This window comes from Musca domestica, unplaced genomic scaffold (assembly GCF_030504385.1).
Source record: "Musca domestica strain aabys unplaced genomic scaffold, Musca_domestica.polishedcontigs.V.1.1 2, whole genome shotgun sequence".
NCBI lineage: Eukaryota > Metazoa > Arthropoda > Insecta > Diptera > Muscidae > Musca > Musca domestica.
In genome coordinates this window covers 8,394,191-8,409,573 of record NW_026712249.1, presented here as the reverse complement: position 1 = coordinate 8,409,573, position 15,383 = coordinate 8,394,191, and positions in this window count along the sequence as shown.

Sequence of the window (15,383 nt, the reverse complement as noted above, 5' to 3'; positions counted from 1 at the left end):
CCTCCTCAACCACAGCTACGTAGGGTTAACAACTCTATTATTAGCTGAGTTGTGTTGGGGATTTTAGACCAAATAAATAGACATGTTTTAGTAAAGGTATAGTAGACATGAACATTAGGCCTTTAAGGATCGGGCAATAAATATAAAAATCATAAAAATTGAACCTATGTATCCCATCTTTACACTAGATCGAATGAAATTGACAGGTGACATTTTGGGACGTATTTTCTGACGAGGTGGTAAATTTTACGCCCTCTTAATTTTACAATTAAACTTAATTTAAAAATATTTTTTCTAAGTATATTTTAAACTACAAAACATTTTTGCATTTAAAAAAATAAAAGAGACAATTTCAAAAAAAAAAATCACCCCGTTAAAGGCTAAAATAAACTGGAGAATAACTTCGAAGCTTTAAGTCTTGATAGTTGAAAAATTTCGACCCTTTTCATGGAGAGGTACCAGAAGAAGTCTTCCGACACATATTCCACCAAAATAAAAGGCGATCTTATTGGAATATACGAAATTTAAAAAAATGGACACCGACGTAGCCAGAAATGACTTTCGAAATTATTTTGGGAGGTACAAGCAAAAAAAAATGAGATTTTAAGCACAATACTCCGAAAACTTACCAGTTCCATTACCCCTAACTACGTCGGTGGACACCAATTACACGTTTTGAAGGAGTTTATTGACACTAAAAATGCTTGTCATTTTGGGGAGTAGGTGTGAGACACAGGGAGTCAATATTTTCCAAGTTCGCTCCTGACATAAGTCTGATATAAATATCATTACCACGGACCAAGTTTAAAATATATGGGGATCCTGATTAATTTTATAGAGATAACTATAATTCTATTCGAAATTTACATTTTTTTAAGTTTAAATTTTGCGGGAGAAGTTAACCGATATATTTCCTAATCGCAGTAATTTTAAAATGGACAAATATATCATGATGTGCAAATTGTTTAAGAAATTGGAAGCCCAACTTTAAAAAGTTTTTTATACCCTCGGCCATATGGCTACGGAGGGTATATGTCAGTTGATATGGCCAAAACGTGCCTCATCGGTTTTAGACCCAAGGTCTCTTTGGAACAAATTCGTTTCAGGACATTTGGAGTCGATCTCGCGATTACTCTCGAAGGCAATATCTGATTTGTTCTAAACTTGGTACATCGTAATATTAATTTCAAACTTAGATCGAGTTCGGAGATGGACAATATCGACCAACTTCTTCTGGTGCCACCCCCCAACAAAATGTCAACATTTTTAAAGAAAATAATTTGATGCACAGAAAGAGAAAGAATAATCCGATTTTGTTTCAACTTTGAAAATCCTAATATTTACATCAGTTCTACGTCAGGTGCGAAAACGGACAATATCGGTCGACTCAATCAAGTGCCTCCCACACAAAGGGTCAAAATTTTAAATAATTATAACTCTTCTAAAATGCGTAATGTGTAATTTGGACACAATCGGACACTTTAGAGATTGTGTCCAAATTACACACATACAATATTTTTAATAAGATGAAGATATATCGGTCCACTCCTTCTAGGACTTCCCCCATAAGGCGTCAAATTTCTGAATATTCATGAAGCTCATAAAACTCGAAATTAACATCCGATTCCATTCAGAATTGGCATCTCAATATTGGAGGAAATCGAACCATTCTTCCTGGTATCTCCCCCACAAAGGGGCAAAAGTTTTGAATAACAATAACGATTATAAAATCCGAAACAAGCATCCGGTTCTTTTTATACTTCACATAGCCCATTATTTCTACTAATAAAAGATCTGCTGTGGAGGTTAAATATATCGGACCACTCCTTCTGATACCTCCTCCGCAAAGGGTCAAAATTTTGAATATCTATAAAGCTCATAAAACGTGAAATTAACATCTGATTCCATTCAGACTTGGTACATCTGAATGCATCCATCAACACTAAATCTGTTATAAATATAGTAGAGATCGGACCATTTCTTTTGGTACCTCTCCCACACAAAACGCTCAAAGAAAGCGAAATAAGCAAAATTGTCACATATCTCATATAAAGTGAAAGAACGTCATATAAAGCGAAGGAACGAAGGTCAAAACGTGCTATATCGAAATAACGATTTTAGACCCGAAGTCTCCTTGGACCAAATCCGTTTTAGGCATTTGACGATTGTTCCAAAATTGGTACATTGTAATATTATTGTCAAACTTAGAATGAGTTTTAGGATGGTCAATATCGATCCACTCCTTCTGGTACCACGCCCACAAATTTGGAATAACCATGAAACTCATATAACGGGGAATTGGGAATCCTTTCCATTAAAATTTGGCACAAGATCTATTGTATGTATGGAATATATCGGACCACTCCTTCTGGTATCTCCGACTCCATCCTTTTGATATCTTCCCCACAAGGTGCCACAAGTATTTTTTAGTACCAACCTTCCTTTCCAAAATACTCCAGACACAATAGCCTAACGGATTGGTATCGGGAGATTTTTGGTGGCCATTGTGCACTGGAAATGAAGCGAGAAACCTCATTTTGTAACCATTCTTGGGTGGCGCGTGCTGAGTGCGATGGTCCTGAGTCTTGGAGTGTTGGAATGTCCAAGGTCTACGTCCAAAATGTTTGCGTGCCCAATGTTTTAATACACCCTCCAGAATATTTGCGCGATAATATTCGGCATTTATTCAAAGAGCGGAGAGCGATCATCGGCTGTTATGGCAGCCCACACCATCACCATGACCGGCACTTGAGTTCTGGTGGCCAACCGAAGGTGCACATTTTCAGCTGACCTCTTTGCCAAGTAAACACGATCATTTTGTTTGTTTACAAACTACTGGACAACGATTGTTTTCTCATCGGAAAAAAACCAAATTCGGTAGTTCACCACCACTCGGCCAAGCGAAGCAAGTCTTTAGGTCTTTTGAGTCTATTTTCTTTCTGTTGCGGTGTAAGTTCTTGCACTTTTTGTAATTTCAATGGCTTGACCCCGAGCTAATTCTTCAATATTTGCCGAATGGAATATTGCGATATGTTCAGCTCATGAGCCATTTTTCGGCCACTGCGATGCGGGTTTCGTCGCTTCTTTATTTTTCGAATCATTTCTGCTGATGTTGCTGCTTCCTTCCGACCACTTCCTTGTTGAAAGCCACTTGTGGTTTTCCAGTCAAATATAAAGAAATCACACTATCACTCTTGAATTCCATCACGAAAACTTTTTTCTGGAAAATTCTCGCCAAAATGCTTTTGTACGCTTGTAAACAATATAAAGAGCTGCCACTGGAATAATTTTAACAGCTTTCGGAGAAGTGGCTTAGAAATGACAGCAGTTTGAAGTTGGTGGCCCCCTTTGTAAGGCATGTTCCAGAAGAAGTGCTCCTATATTTTCCATCTTCACACCAGGTCTTGTTTTAGTAGAAGCATTGAGTTATGTGAAATTTTAAGAGAATTGGATGCTCAATTCGGGTTTTGGCTATCCAAAATGTATGTGGGGAGGTACCAGAAGGAATGGGTCGATATCTACCATATACACAATAAATCCTGTTTTGATAGAAATAATGAAAGGTGCTGAGTTTAAAAGCAATTTGGATGCTCATTTCGCTTTTTACGAGTTTTATGGAATTGAACATTTTTAATTTTTAATAATCATCTTCGCACCATACCTTGTGTAAGTAGAAATATTTGGATGTGCGAAATTTGAAGACAATTGGACTCTTATTTCATATTTTATACGAGTCATAATTATTCCAAACTTCGACCCTTTGTATGGGAGGTATTTGATGGGGTGTCGATATTGTCAATTTTCGCACCTGACCTAGCACTGATGCAAATATTAGGATTTGCAAAGTTGGAACGAAATCGGATTATTCTTTTTATACCCTCCACCATTCTTTTTATACCCTCCACCATACTACTACATACCCTCCATGTATATTAACTTTGACATTCCGTTTGTAACTTCTCGAAATACTCATGTCAGACCTAAAAAAGTATATGTATTCTTGATCAGCGTAAAATTCTAAGTCGATTTAGCGACGTCCGTCTGTTGTAATCACGCTATCTTTCGAACGAATTGAGATAGAACACTAAACTTTTGCACACATGTTTATTTTTTCAGTAGGCAGGTTAAGTTCGTAAATGGGCCACGTAGGTCCACATAGGTCCACATTTTCATATAGCCACGTAGGTCCACATTTTCATATAGCCCCCATATAACGATACCTCCAGGAATTGTTTCAAATTTGGTATTTGAAGTTCGTAATGGATAATATAGCCTATGACAGAAAATTGTCTGTGCAGGTTCAAGTCTTCGTATAGCCCCCAAATAACGATACCTCGCAGTATTCGGTATTTTGATGATTTTTGCGCCACTTTTTCACGGATTTGTCTGAAAATTGGTATTTGTTGGTCATAATGGGTTCTAACTCCTAACTAACTCTTCTAACATTGCATGTACAGGTCCACGCTTTGGTATAGCCCCCATATAACGGTACCTCCCGATATTCGGTATTTTGATGATTTTTGCAACATTTTTTACGGTTTTGTCTGAGAATTGAAATTTGTTGGTCATAATAGGTTCTAGCTTCGTTGGCGAAACATTGTATGTATAGGTCCATGTTTTTGCACTCAGGTCCACGTCTTCGTATAGCCCCCATATGAAGGTACCTCCCGATACTCGGTATTTTTATGATTTGTGCCACATTATTCGCCGGCATTGTTTCAAATTTGGTATTTGAAGTTCGTAATGGGTACTACAGCCTATGACAAAATTTCGTAAGCTGGACCACGTCTTCGTATAGTCTCCATATAACAGTTTTCATTTAAGTGGTACTTTCCGGAAGTTTTTTGAAATTTTTCAAGTTCCTTCCAAATTGTGGAGGGTATTAAAAGTTCGGCCCGGTCGAACTTAGCTTCTTTTTTTTACTTGTTCATTTTAAGAGGTAATTTATCTTCTCTTAAAATGTTGACCTTCGTTGGGGAGGTACCAATAAACTTACGATGTACCAAGATTGGATCAAATTGGATATTCGCTTCGAGAGTTATAATGCGCACCAGTCAGACGGACGAACACTTCTAGATCGACTCCAAATATCCTAAAACGGATTTAGTCCAAAGAAACCTAAGGTCTAAAACAGTTTTTTCCGACGAGGCAGGTTTGGCCGTGTCAAATGATATATACCCTCTTTAGCCATATGACTGAGGGTATGGAAATGGGCGGAACTTCCCCGTTCTATTTAGGTTACCTCCCAATGTAAATTTGTGCATCGTCAACATCTTCAATTTCATAATATTTTAGATTTTCCGGTAGTTTAGGAAACATTTGAATTTTGTCGCATAGTGTTATTATATTAGAAAAGAACCAAATAATTTATGGTGGCCTATTTCACATCGGCTCATAATCTCAAGATGGAAGCCGCAAAATGACTTATGTCAATGGAAAATCTTAGTGTCCTTATGAATGACACCGACAACATAAAATCTAAAAACTTTTCCTTTGCTTTGCCCTTATTCCCTTTCCCGATGAAATTATGAGATTGAAAGTTCATGGCATCCCTAATCCTAGAACTCTGTAACAATAAAACTCATTCTTCGTTTCTATTTTTTTTCTTTGATTCTCTCTGGCTCTCTACTACTTATTTCTTCTTAGGTGACAACCGAGAAGAAAGAAAAAAAAATCCGCCCCTTTGGCAATTTTTCGCGGAGACTCTAATAACAAATGGTGCAGGTCGGTTGGACTTATTTTTCACATTCGTTTTTTTTTCTTCTTCCGCTGCTGCTGCTCTTTCCCATCTTTTATTGCCGCTGTGTTTGCCTTGATGGCGAGTTGTTATCCTTGCGTTTGGTTGTTACCTATCTGTTTGGAATACTTCTATCTGCTGGAGACTTTCAAGTTGTCATGAAAGGGGAATGGGTGGCTGTGGGGTGGGGTGGGGTGGAGTGAAGCGAAATCCTGGCATTTCCACAGTTCGTGCTCTACATGACACGGTAATAAGCCAAAGATCAAAACCTTAAATATGGACAAAAATATGAATATAGCAGTGGAACTTTTTTTCCATAGCTGAGCAAAAGAACAAAAAAACAACCGACGAAATATGGGAATGTTCCCAAGGTGGCATGGGCACAAGTTTACCTAGCCAGCTATCACATACGAATGAAGGCGCACCAAAAAAAGCGAGAGTTTTTGTTGGCTGCTGGATGGATGGGTGGGTGGGTAAGTGGATGGGATGGAGAGGTTGTCTAAAAATGGCTGTTGCCTTTGCAGCCCAACTATGTGGCGTAGTTGAGCGTATGGGTGTGTGTGCGTGTATCTGACATAGTGGGTGGGTAGCAATGTTGCTCTGATGATTGTCAGGAGAATGAGTTGAGTGTTTGCTGGCAATGGGTGGGCGGGTGTTTGTTTGTCGTTCGTTCGCTTACTTGTTGTTATCCATCCACCATTCATCCACAGTGGCTGTGTGTGGTGGCACCGTGTACACATGTATGTCGGTATGTATGAATGTTCGTACATCGCTTGTCAGTTGTATTTGTCTCTTGTCTACTCTACTGCTAGCTGGCTGGCATGCTTGCCTTTTGTTGCCATGAATTTTTTCTTCTTCTTCTGCTCCGCCGCTCATTCCATAACATTTTGACACACAAAATATTGCACATCAGAGTGTTAAGCTGTGAAGTGTGTTGCTGGTGGTGTTGTTGTTGTTGTTGGTACTTTTGTTGTTCTTTGGTTTATGTTTTTGTTGTTTCGTGCCATTCGGTTCTGGTCTCTCTGTGTAGCCAGGATACTGAGTACTTGATGTCGAGATGTCGTTGTTATATTTTTTTTGTTTTTGTTTTCAAGCAACTCAACTTTATTTGCTCTTGGTGACACAATACATATATACATACATACATACATATATACATGCCTATGTGTGTGTATGTATGTGTGTGTGTGTGTTTGTTGGCATTATAATCTACATGATGTTCCTTCAATCTGTGAGTGTGTACTTTTTTCTGTGTTTTTTTTTTTGTTCTTGTTGTTGAATGTCCTTTAACCAGCCAGCCATCCAGTCAGCCAACCAAACAGATAGACAGACAGACAAGTACAGCGATTTGTTGCTTTAGTTCGGTTATTTTTTTTCTTCCAAGTTTTTTTTTTTTTTTTTTTTTTTGTTAAGTTCAGTGTATCCAGTTATTTGCTGAGCACACACAAAATAAACGTTAGAACAACTACAAAAGAAAGAGGAAACTTTTTTCCAAAAACGAAAAAGAAAACTGGGTAAAAAGTTAGTTTGGCCAGACCGGTCCTAAAATACCCTCCACAATGAAGAGAGTGCAAAGTTTTCAAAATAGCAGGATACGAGCGAGTTCAATTTCGAACTACAAATAGATGTGAAATCGATAGGAAAACAAGTAAAAAGGCAGCTAAGTTCGTTCTTTTAAATTCGTACTTGTATTGCCCACACAATTAATTTGAAATCGGATAAAAATAAATGGGAGCTATATCCAAATCGAAACCGATCTAGATAAAATTTGGCAAAGATATTTCTGAGCTGTATTTGATATATTTCCTTGAATATCGTTGTTACGGAGTGCATATTACGGCTGTGGGTAACAAATATAACAAATCGGATTAACAGTATATATGGGAGCTATAGCTATATCTGAACCGATCTTCACCAAATTTGACATACTAGCTTCTAGACTCAATTCGGTCGTAAGTGCCAAATTCCATCCCATTTGGACAAACATTAGACGTTTGGTGCACAATCAAAGCTAAATCGGACGAAGTTATATATGGGAGCTATATCCAAATCTGAACCGATCTCGATAAAATTTAGCAAATGTATTTCTGAGCTGTATTTGATATATTTCCCCTAATAGTGTTGTTACAGAGTGGATATTACGGCTGTGGGTAACAAATACGACAAATCGGATGAACAATATATATGGGAGCTATAGCTATATCTGAACCTATCATCACTAAATTTGACATACTTTCTTCTAGACTCAATTCGGTTGTAAGTGGCAAATTTCATCCCATTTGGGCAAATATTAGACGTTTGGTGCACAATAAAAGGTAAATCGGACGAAGTTATATATGGGAGCTATATCCAAATCTTAACCGATCTCGATAAAATTCGGCAAAGATATTTCTGAGCTGTATTTCATATATTTCCCTGAATATCGTTGTTACGGAGTGCATATTACGGCTGTATGTAACAAATATAACAAATCGGATGAACAATATATATGGGAGCTATAACTATATTTGAACCGATCTTCACCAAATTTGACATACTAGCTTCTAGACTCAATTCGGTCATAAGTGCCAAATTCCATCCCATTTTGACAAATACTAGACGTTTGGTGCACAATAAAAAGTAAATCGGACGAATTTATATATGGGAGCTATATCTAAATTCTGACCGATTATCTCCAATTTCAATTGGGTTCGTCCTTAGGCCAAACAAATTATTTGTGTAAAATTTCATCTGGTGCGAACTGTACTTTATTTACAAAAATACATGGAAAAACAGACAGGCGGCCGGACGGACGGACATGCATAAATTGACTCAGAATGGGATTCTATGCAGATCATCAAAAGGAACTATGGGCCTATCTCGTTTCCTTTTGCCTGTTACAAACAAATGCACAAAGACATAATACCCTGACCACCTTGTGGTGTAGGATATAAAAATCCGTCGAAAAATGCTGCTCAAATAAAAACCTTTATATGGCGGCTATACGAAGACGTGATGCTGGCTAAGTAATTTTCTGTTATAGGCTGTAGCAACGATTCCGAACTTCAAATACGAAATTCGAAACAATTCCGGTGAATAAAGATGCTTATATCATTAAAATACCAAATAAAGGGAGGTATCGTTATATGGGGGCTAAACTAAGACGCGTGGACCTGCATAGGCAATTTTCCGTAACAGGTTTACAGGTACCCATTACGAACTTCAAATACGAAATTTGACCCTACTAAAACGTAGACCTATATAGACAATTCTTTTTCAGGGGTAAAAGAGTCACTCAGAGAACTCCTCGTGTGGATTTTCAAATTTTTCAATTGAAAAATGTGGCTAAAATCATCAAAATACCGAATATCGGGCGACACCATTGTATGAGGGCTATCCGATATCGTGGACTTATACAGAAAATTTTCTTTCAGGGGGTTAAGAAGTCACGAAGAACTCCTTGCGTAGAATTTTCGACAATGCCATTAAAAAATGTGGATAAAATCATCGAAATACCGAATATCGGGGGGCACCATTGTATGGGGGCACCATTGTATGGGGGCTATACGATATCTGGGACCTATATAGAACATTTTCTTTCGGGGAATAATGTACTCACAGAGAACGCCTTGTGTAGAATTTCAGACAATGCCATTGACAAAGGTGCCTAAAATCCTCAAAATACCGAAAATGGGGGTAACATGGGTGCCATTCGATATCGTGGTCCGATATAGTCCATCTTCGAACTTGACCTGCTTGCACACAAAAAGAGATCTGTGCAACAGACGGACGGACGGACAGACATGGCTAAATCGTCTTAGAATTTTACGCTGATCAAGAATATACAGGGTGAGATGAAAAAAACTGCAACCAACTTGAGAGTGTTACCATTTCTAAGCCACTCGTCCGACAGCTGTTAAAATTATACCAGTTATAGCTCATTATATTGTTTACAAGCGTACAAAAGTATTTTGGTGAGAATGTTCCAGAAGAAAAGTTATTCGTGATGGAATTCAAGCGTGATAGTGTGATTTATTTACATTTGTCTGGAAAACCACAAGTGGCTATCGTTAGAGCCCTCCAGCATTTAAATGTGAATAAATCTTTCGTGTCTCGTACCACCGCTCGTTATTGTGATACGTAGCCCGACGTCAAGGAAGTGGGCGGCAGAAAAAAGCAACATCAGCAGAAATGGTTCGAAAACTAAAGAAGCGACATGATCGAAACCCGCGTCGCAGTGACCGAAAAATGGCTCGTGAGCTGAACATATCGCAATATTCCATTCGGCAAATATTGAAAAATGAGCTCGGGGTAAAGCCATTGAAATTCCAAAAAGTGCAAGAACTTACACCGCAACAGAAAGAAAACAGACTCAAAAGAGCTAAAGAGTTGCTTCGCTTGGCTGAAAGTGGTGAACTGCCGAATTTGATTTTCTCCGATGAGAAAACATTCGTTGCCCAGCCAAAGAGGTTAGCTGAAAATGTGCACATTCAGTTGGCCACCAGAACTCAAGCGCTGACCATGGTGAAAGTGTGGGCCGCCATAATAGCCGATGGTCGCTTTCCGCTCGTATTAATCGACCATGGCATTAGAATAAATGCCTAATATTATCGCGAAAATATTCTGGAGGGTGTATTAAAGCCTTGGCCGCAGACCTTGGACATTCCAACAGGACTCAGCACCATCGCACTCAGCACGAGCCACCCAAGAATGGTTACAAAATGAGGTTCCTCGCTTCAGCGCACAATGCCCATCAAAATCTCCGGATACCAATCCGTTGGACTTTTGTGTCTGGAGTATTTTGGAAAGCCAGGTTGGCACCAAAAAAATGCCTAAGTGTCGATCAACTCAGATAAGCGCTTCGCCGGGAATGGCCGAAAATACCGCAGAGCATCATTCGGGCAGCGTGTGACGGTTGCATTAGCCGTTTGAAGGCCATAATTCCTGTCCAAGTGAAAATTGTCGTATTTTTTAAAATAAAAGTTATGGTCTAATTCTCCCACTAAATATTATTCGATGACCATCCAAATTGGTAGGTTTCTGCTCAGCCCTAAACTATAGCTTCCGCTTCGATTGGTCTATAATTGCGACCTGTAGAGTCATTTAAAAGAAACATGGACAGATGGACCGTCACACATAGCTTGATAGACTCAGCTCGACGAGATAAGAAGATCCATATACAGCATCCTATTTGCAGGACCAATATTGGAATGGAATATGTGTTGCGGTGAGGGTTTTGGAAGTATAGGAAATAGAGTTAGAATTCTAAAATATGGAATTAGGAACTCTTTATTCCAAATTTGAGGATTCTAGATAGAAGGATATCAAAGGAGCGGCAATCTTGTACAGAAAATACACATCCATAGAAATACAACATCGGTAAGACAATAACTAAAAGAGTGCTCGGTAAGAGTAGAGTCCGCTCGATTTTGAACGAATTTTCAACTCACTCAAAATTGAGGCAAATATACTCACTTATGTTCGACTAATATCGAAAAATTTTGTTTTCTCGATTTTTTTCTGCTCCCAGGAGAGTACTCGCTCGAATTCGAGAGTTTCACTCTTTGGACAAATTCAAGCAAGTTTTTCGGAAGTTGGCCGAGAAATATTAAATAATACTAAGTTTGGTATTTGGGAAGGAAATTGAGTTGAAAATATAAATTTTGTTGTTACGATTAGTTTTTGGACAGTGGTGGGGTGGATTTGAAAAAACCTACTAAAAATACGCAAAGTACTAAATGGTACTAAATTTTGGGAAAGAGATAGAGCTGGAAATCGGAAAGCATTGGCAATTTGTAGTGAGGGTTTTTGGTGTTGTACAGGATAAACTAACCAAATTGGTTTTTGGAAATTCAGACAGTAATTGTACCAAAAGTACCAAAATACACTAAATTTGGTACAATTTGGACTTATGTGAACTGATCGAACATCGTAGAATTACACTTTCTTGAAGAATTATATTTTCTAGAACTTTATGATTAACTTTTTTGATGGGTTACAAACGAAATGACAAACTCAATATGCCCTTCCATTTTATGGCAGAAGTTATAAAAAAAACCTGCAAAAAGCAAATATCACAGCAACAACAATGCAAACCAAACAACAGCAGCAACAACAACACATCCTTTCCGTTCCGTTTATGTTTACGTCAAATTAAAGGACATCACATTTATTACGTTATACAAAACGTAAAACGTCCAACTGGCAATTGTGACACGCACTCACTCACTCACGCTCTCTCACTCTGTTCATTATTCCGTTTCTCTGGGAGTGGGTGGCCGATAACAAGCTGCCGCACTATCAGCAATATTGTCTCTTTCACTGCGCCATTGGAATTGGCTCTAGAAAACGTGTTTTTCAACGTTGTCAATTGGACATAGGTATGTGGGTGAGTGTATGTTTGTACATGCATAGCTTCTGATTGACCTCTTTGTAACTTTGGCGATTGCTGTGATTACAAGTCACTGCATTTGGCCAGGAAAATACGAATGTCCTGTTTACAATTTCCATTTTCCAAAAAAAAAAGATGTGTTTCATTTCGTGTTTAAAGTGAATACTGCATTGAACACACGAATAATTATTAGTTTAAAGAAAAATTAAGATTCCGCAAGATAATCCAAAGGATTCGATTTTTTGACAAAGGCAACATTTGTGCTATATTAAAACAATATAAGGAATATTTCTCATGTGGTCCTACTTTCATACCGATTTATTGCTGAAAATGGAAGAAACATTGTGTAGACAAATTAATATATTCAGCATTAACAACGCTTTGTTGAGAATATTGACTAGTTGCCAAAATTATAGCCTGCTACCCAGATAATCAATCACTTACTTCTTTCGTCTCGGTGTAAAAGCTCATTCACATATTGCCATACTGGGTTGTCCATATTCGACGGACCCATCTGGCAACGCCATAACTTTTGACAGAGATGTCACATCGCTTAATGACATACCGCGTTTGAAGCGTCAGTCCAAGCAGATTTTTACCATGAACCAATACACGCCACGCCAGCGCTCTGAAATTTACATTCAACAGAAGAAGTCAATAGTGAAAACTCAACGTGCTTTTAAAACATTAAAAAATGTGAGAAGTGCGCCTTCTAAGAACACCATTAAGCGTTTATACGAAAAATTTTCGTCTGGTAAGGCTCTTTCTAATCCGAAGAGGCCATATAAAAGTCGACAAGGCGATCGGCCGAGAATATCGCTGCCGTACGAACCAGAACATCCCAAAAACGCCTTTCTCAGCAGTGGGGCATGGCTCGGTCCACTTTACAATGGATTATTCGCATTGATTTGCTTTTTTCCCGTACAAAATTCAATTGACGCAAAGAATATTGCCTGCGGACAAGCCTCGTCGATTGGAATGGGCCCAAAGAGTCATGGGTCCGTCGAATATGGACAACCCTGTACTTTCCAATTTTTTTTTATGTCTCCAAAAAGAAAATTTGTTTATTTTTACACCCTCATCAATATGGCTAATATTTCCGTCAGTGCTAGGTCAATTGGGAAAATGGACAATATCGGTCCACTCTTTCTGGTACCTCCCCCACAAAGGGCCAAAATTTTGAATAATTTTAATTCGTATAAAATGTGATGTAAATCCCTGATTGTCTTCAAATTTCACACAACCCAATATAGATATTAACCCAATATCTGTTGTTAAGATGGGCAAAATCGGTGCATTTCTTCTGGTACCTCCCCCCCAAAAAAAGTCGAAATTTTAAAAGAAAATGTTTTATTGCACAGAAAGAGAAAGCATAATCCAATTTTGCTTCAACATTGAAAATCCCAATATTTGCTTCAGTGCTAGGTCAGGTGTGAAAATGGACAATATCGGTCCGCCCCACCAAGTACCTCCCTCACAAATGGTAAAAATTTTGAATAATTACAACTCTCATAAAATGATTGTCTTCAAATTTCACACATCCCCATATTTGTATTAACCCAATATCTGGTGTTAAGATGGGCAAAATCGGTCCATTTCTTCTGGTATATATTGGTCCACTAAGTCTGGTACCTCCCACACAATAATCGAACATTGGCTGAGGGTATACATCTGTCAACAAAACGACCGATACTTTTTTACTTGTTTTTCCCCCATTGCAATTATGGGGATTATGTTCGGTTTGTTTTTGGTCATAACCCCCCCCCATAAAAATGTGGGGATTATGTCTGCTTCCAAAATGGAGTATGACCATAAGGAGTATGACCATTTGTTGTGTGGACTACTTACAAAAATATTTCATTTTAATAAATAAAGGGTGATTTTTTTGAGGTTAGGATTTTCATGCATTAGTATTTGACAGATCACGTGGGATTTCAGACATGGTGTCAAAGAGAAAGATGCTCAGTATGCTTTGACATTTCATCATGAATAGACTGCGATCTGCCACAACGTCGAATTTTCAGTGAATGGGCCCTAGAAAAGTTTGCAGAAAATCCGCTTTTTTATCGACAAATTTTGTTCAGCGGTGAGGCTCATTTCTGGTTGAATGGCTACGTAAATAAGCAAAATTGCCGCATTTGGAGTGAAGAGCAACCAGAAGCCGTTCAAGAACTGCTCATGCATCCCGAAAAATGCACTGTTTGGTGTGGTTTGTACGCTGGTGGAATTATTGGACCGTATTTTTTCAAAGATGCTGTTGGACGCAACGTTACGGTGAATGGCGATCGCTATCGTTCGATGCTAACAAACTTTTTGTTGCCAAAAATGGAAGAACTGAATTTGGTTGACATGTGGTTTCAACAAGATGGCGCTACATGCTACACAGCTCGCGATTCTATGGCCATTTTGAGGGAAAACTTCGGAGAACAATTCATCTCAAGAAATGGACCGGTAAGTTGGCCACCAAGATCATGCGATTTGACGCCTTTAGACTATTTTTTGTGGGGCTACGTCAAGTCTAAAGTCTACAGAAATAAGCCAGCAACTATTCCAGCTTTGGAAGACAACATTTCCGAAGAAATTCGGGCTATTCCGGCCGAAATGCTCGAAAAAGTTGCCCAAAATTGGACTTTCCGAATGGACCACCTAAGACGCAGCCGCGGTCAACATTTAAATGAAATTATCTTCAAAAAGTAAATGTCATGGACCAATCTAACGTTTCAAATAAAGAACCGATGAGATTTTGCAAATTTTATGCGTTTTTTTTTTTTTTTTTAAAAAGTTATCAAGCTCTTAACAAATCACTCTTTATTTGATTCGCAGTAGCCGGTAGCCAGAGGCTGTCTGCTTACAAAAATTATGAAATGTATGTGCAGGACACCCAGACGAGAAAATCTCAATTTTTTCGCACACCCAATCGTTCCGGGCATATCCATTATTATATCCGCAACTTCCTGGGGATTATGACCGAACCCCCATTATGAGATGGGGATTATGTCCAAGAAAACAAAAACGGTCATAAACCCCAGAAGGTAGCAATCATGGCTTCCATAATATTGAGTATGTCCAAAAACTTTCTCCGCTGGGTATGTCCGGCACCGGCTAAAGCGAACCCAAGTTTACTACATTCAATATATTTTGTAAGTAGTCCCCACAGCAAACGGTCATAATCCTTACTTTATTGTGGGGATTATGACAGAAAAAAGGTCATAACCCCATAATTGCAATAAGAATTATGTCCGGGCGTAGGTTTTGGATTTTCCATTTTAAATAAAA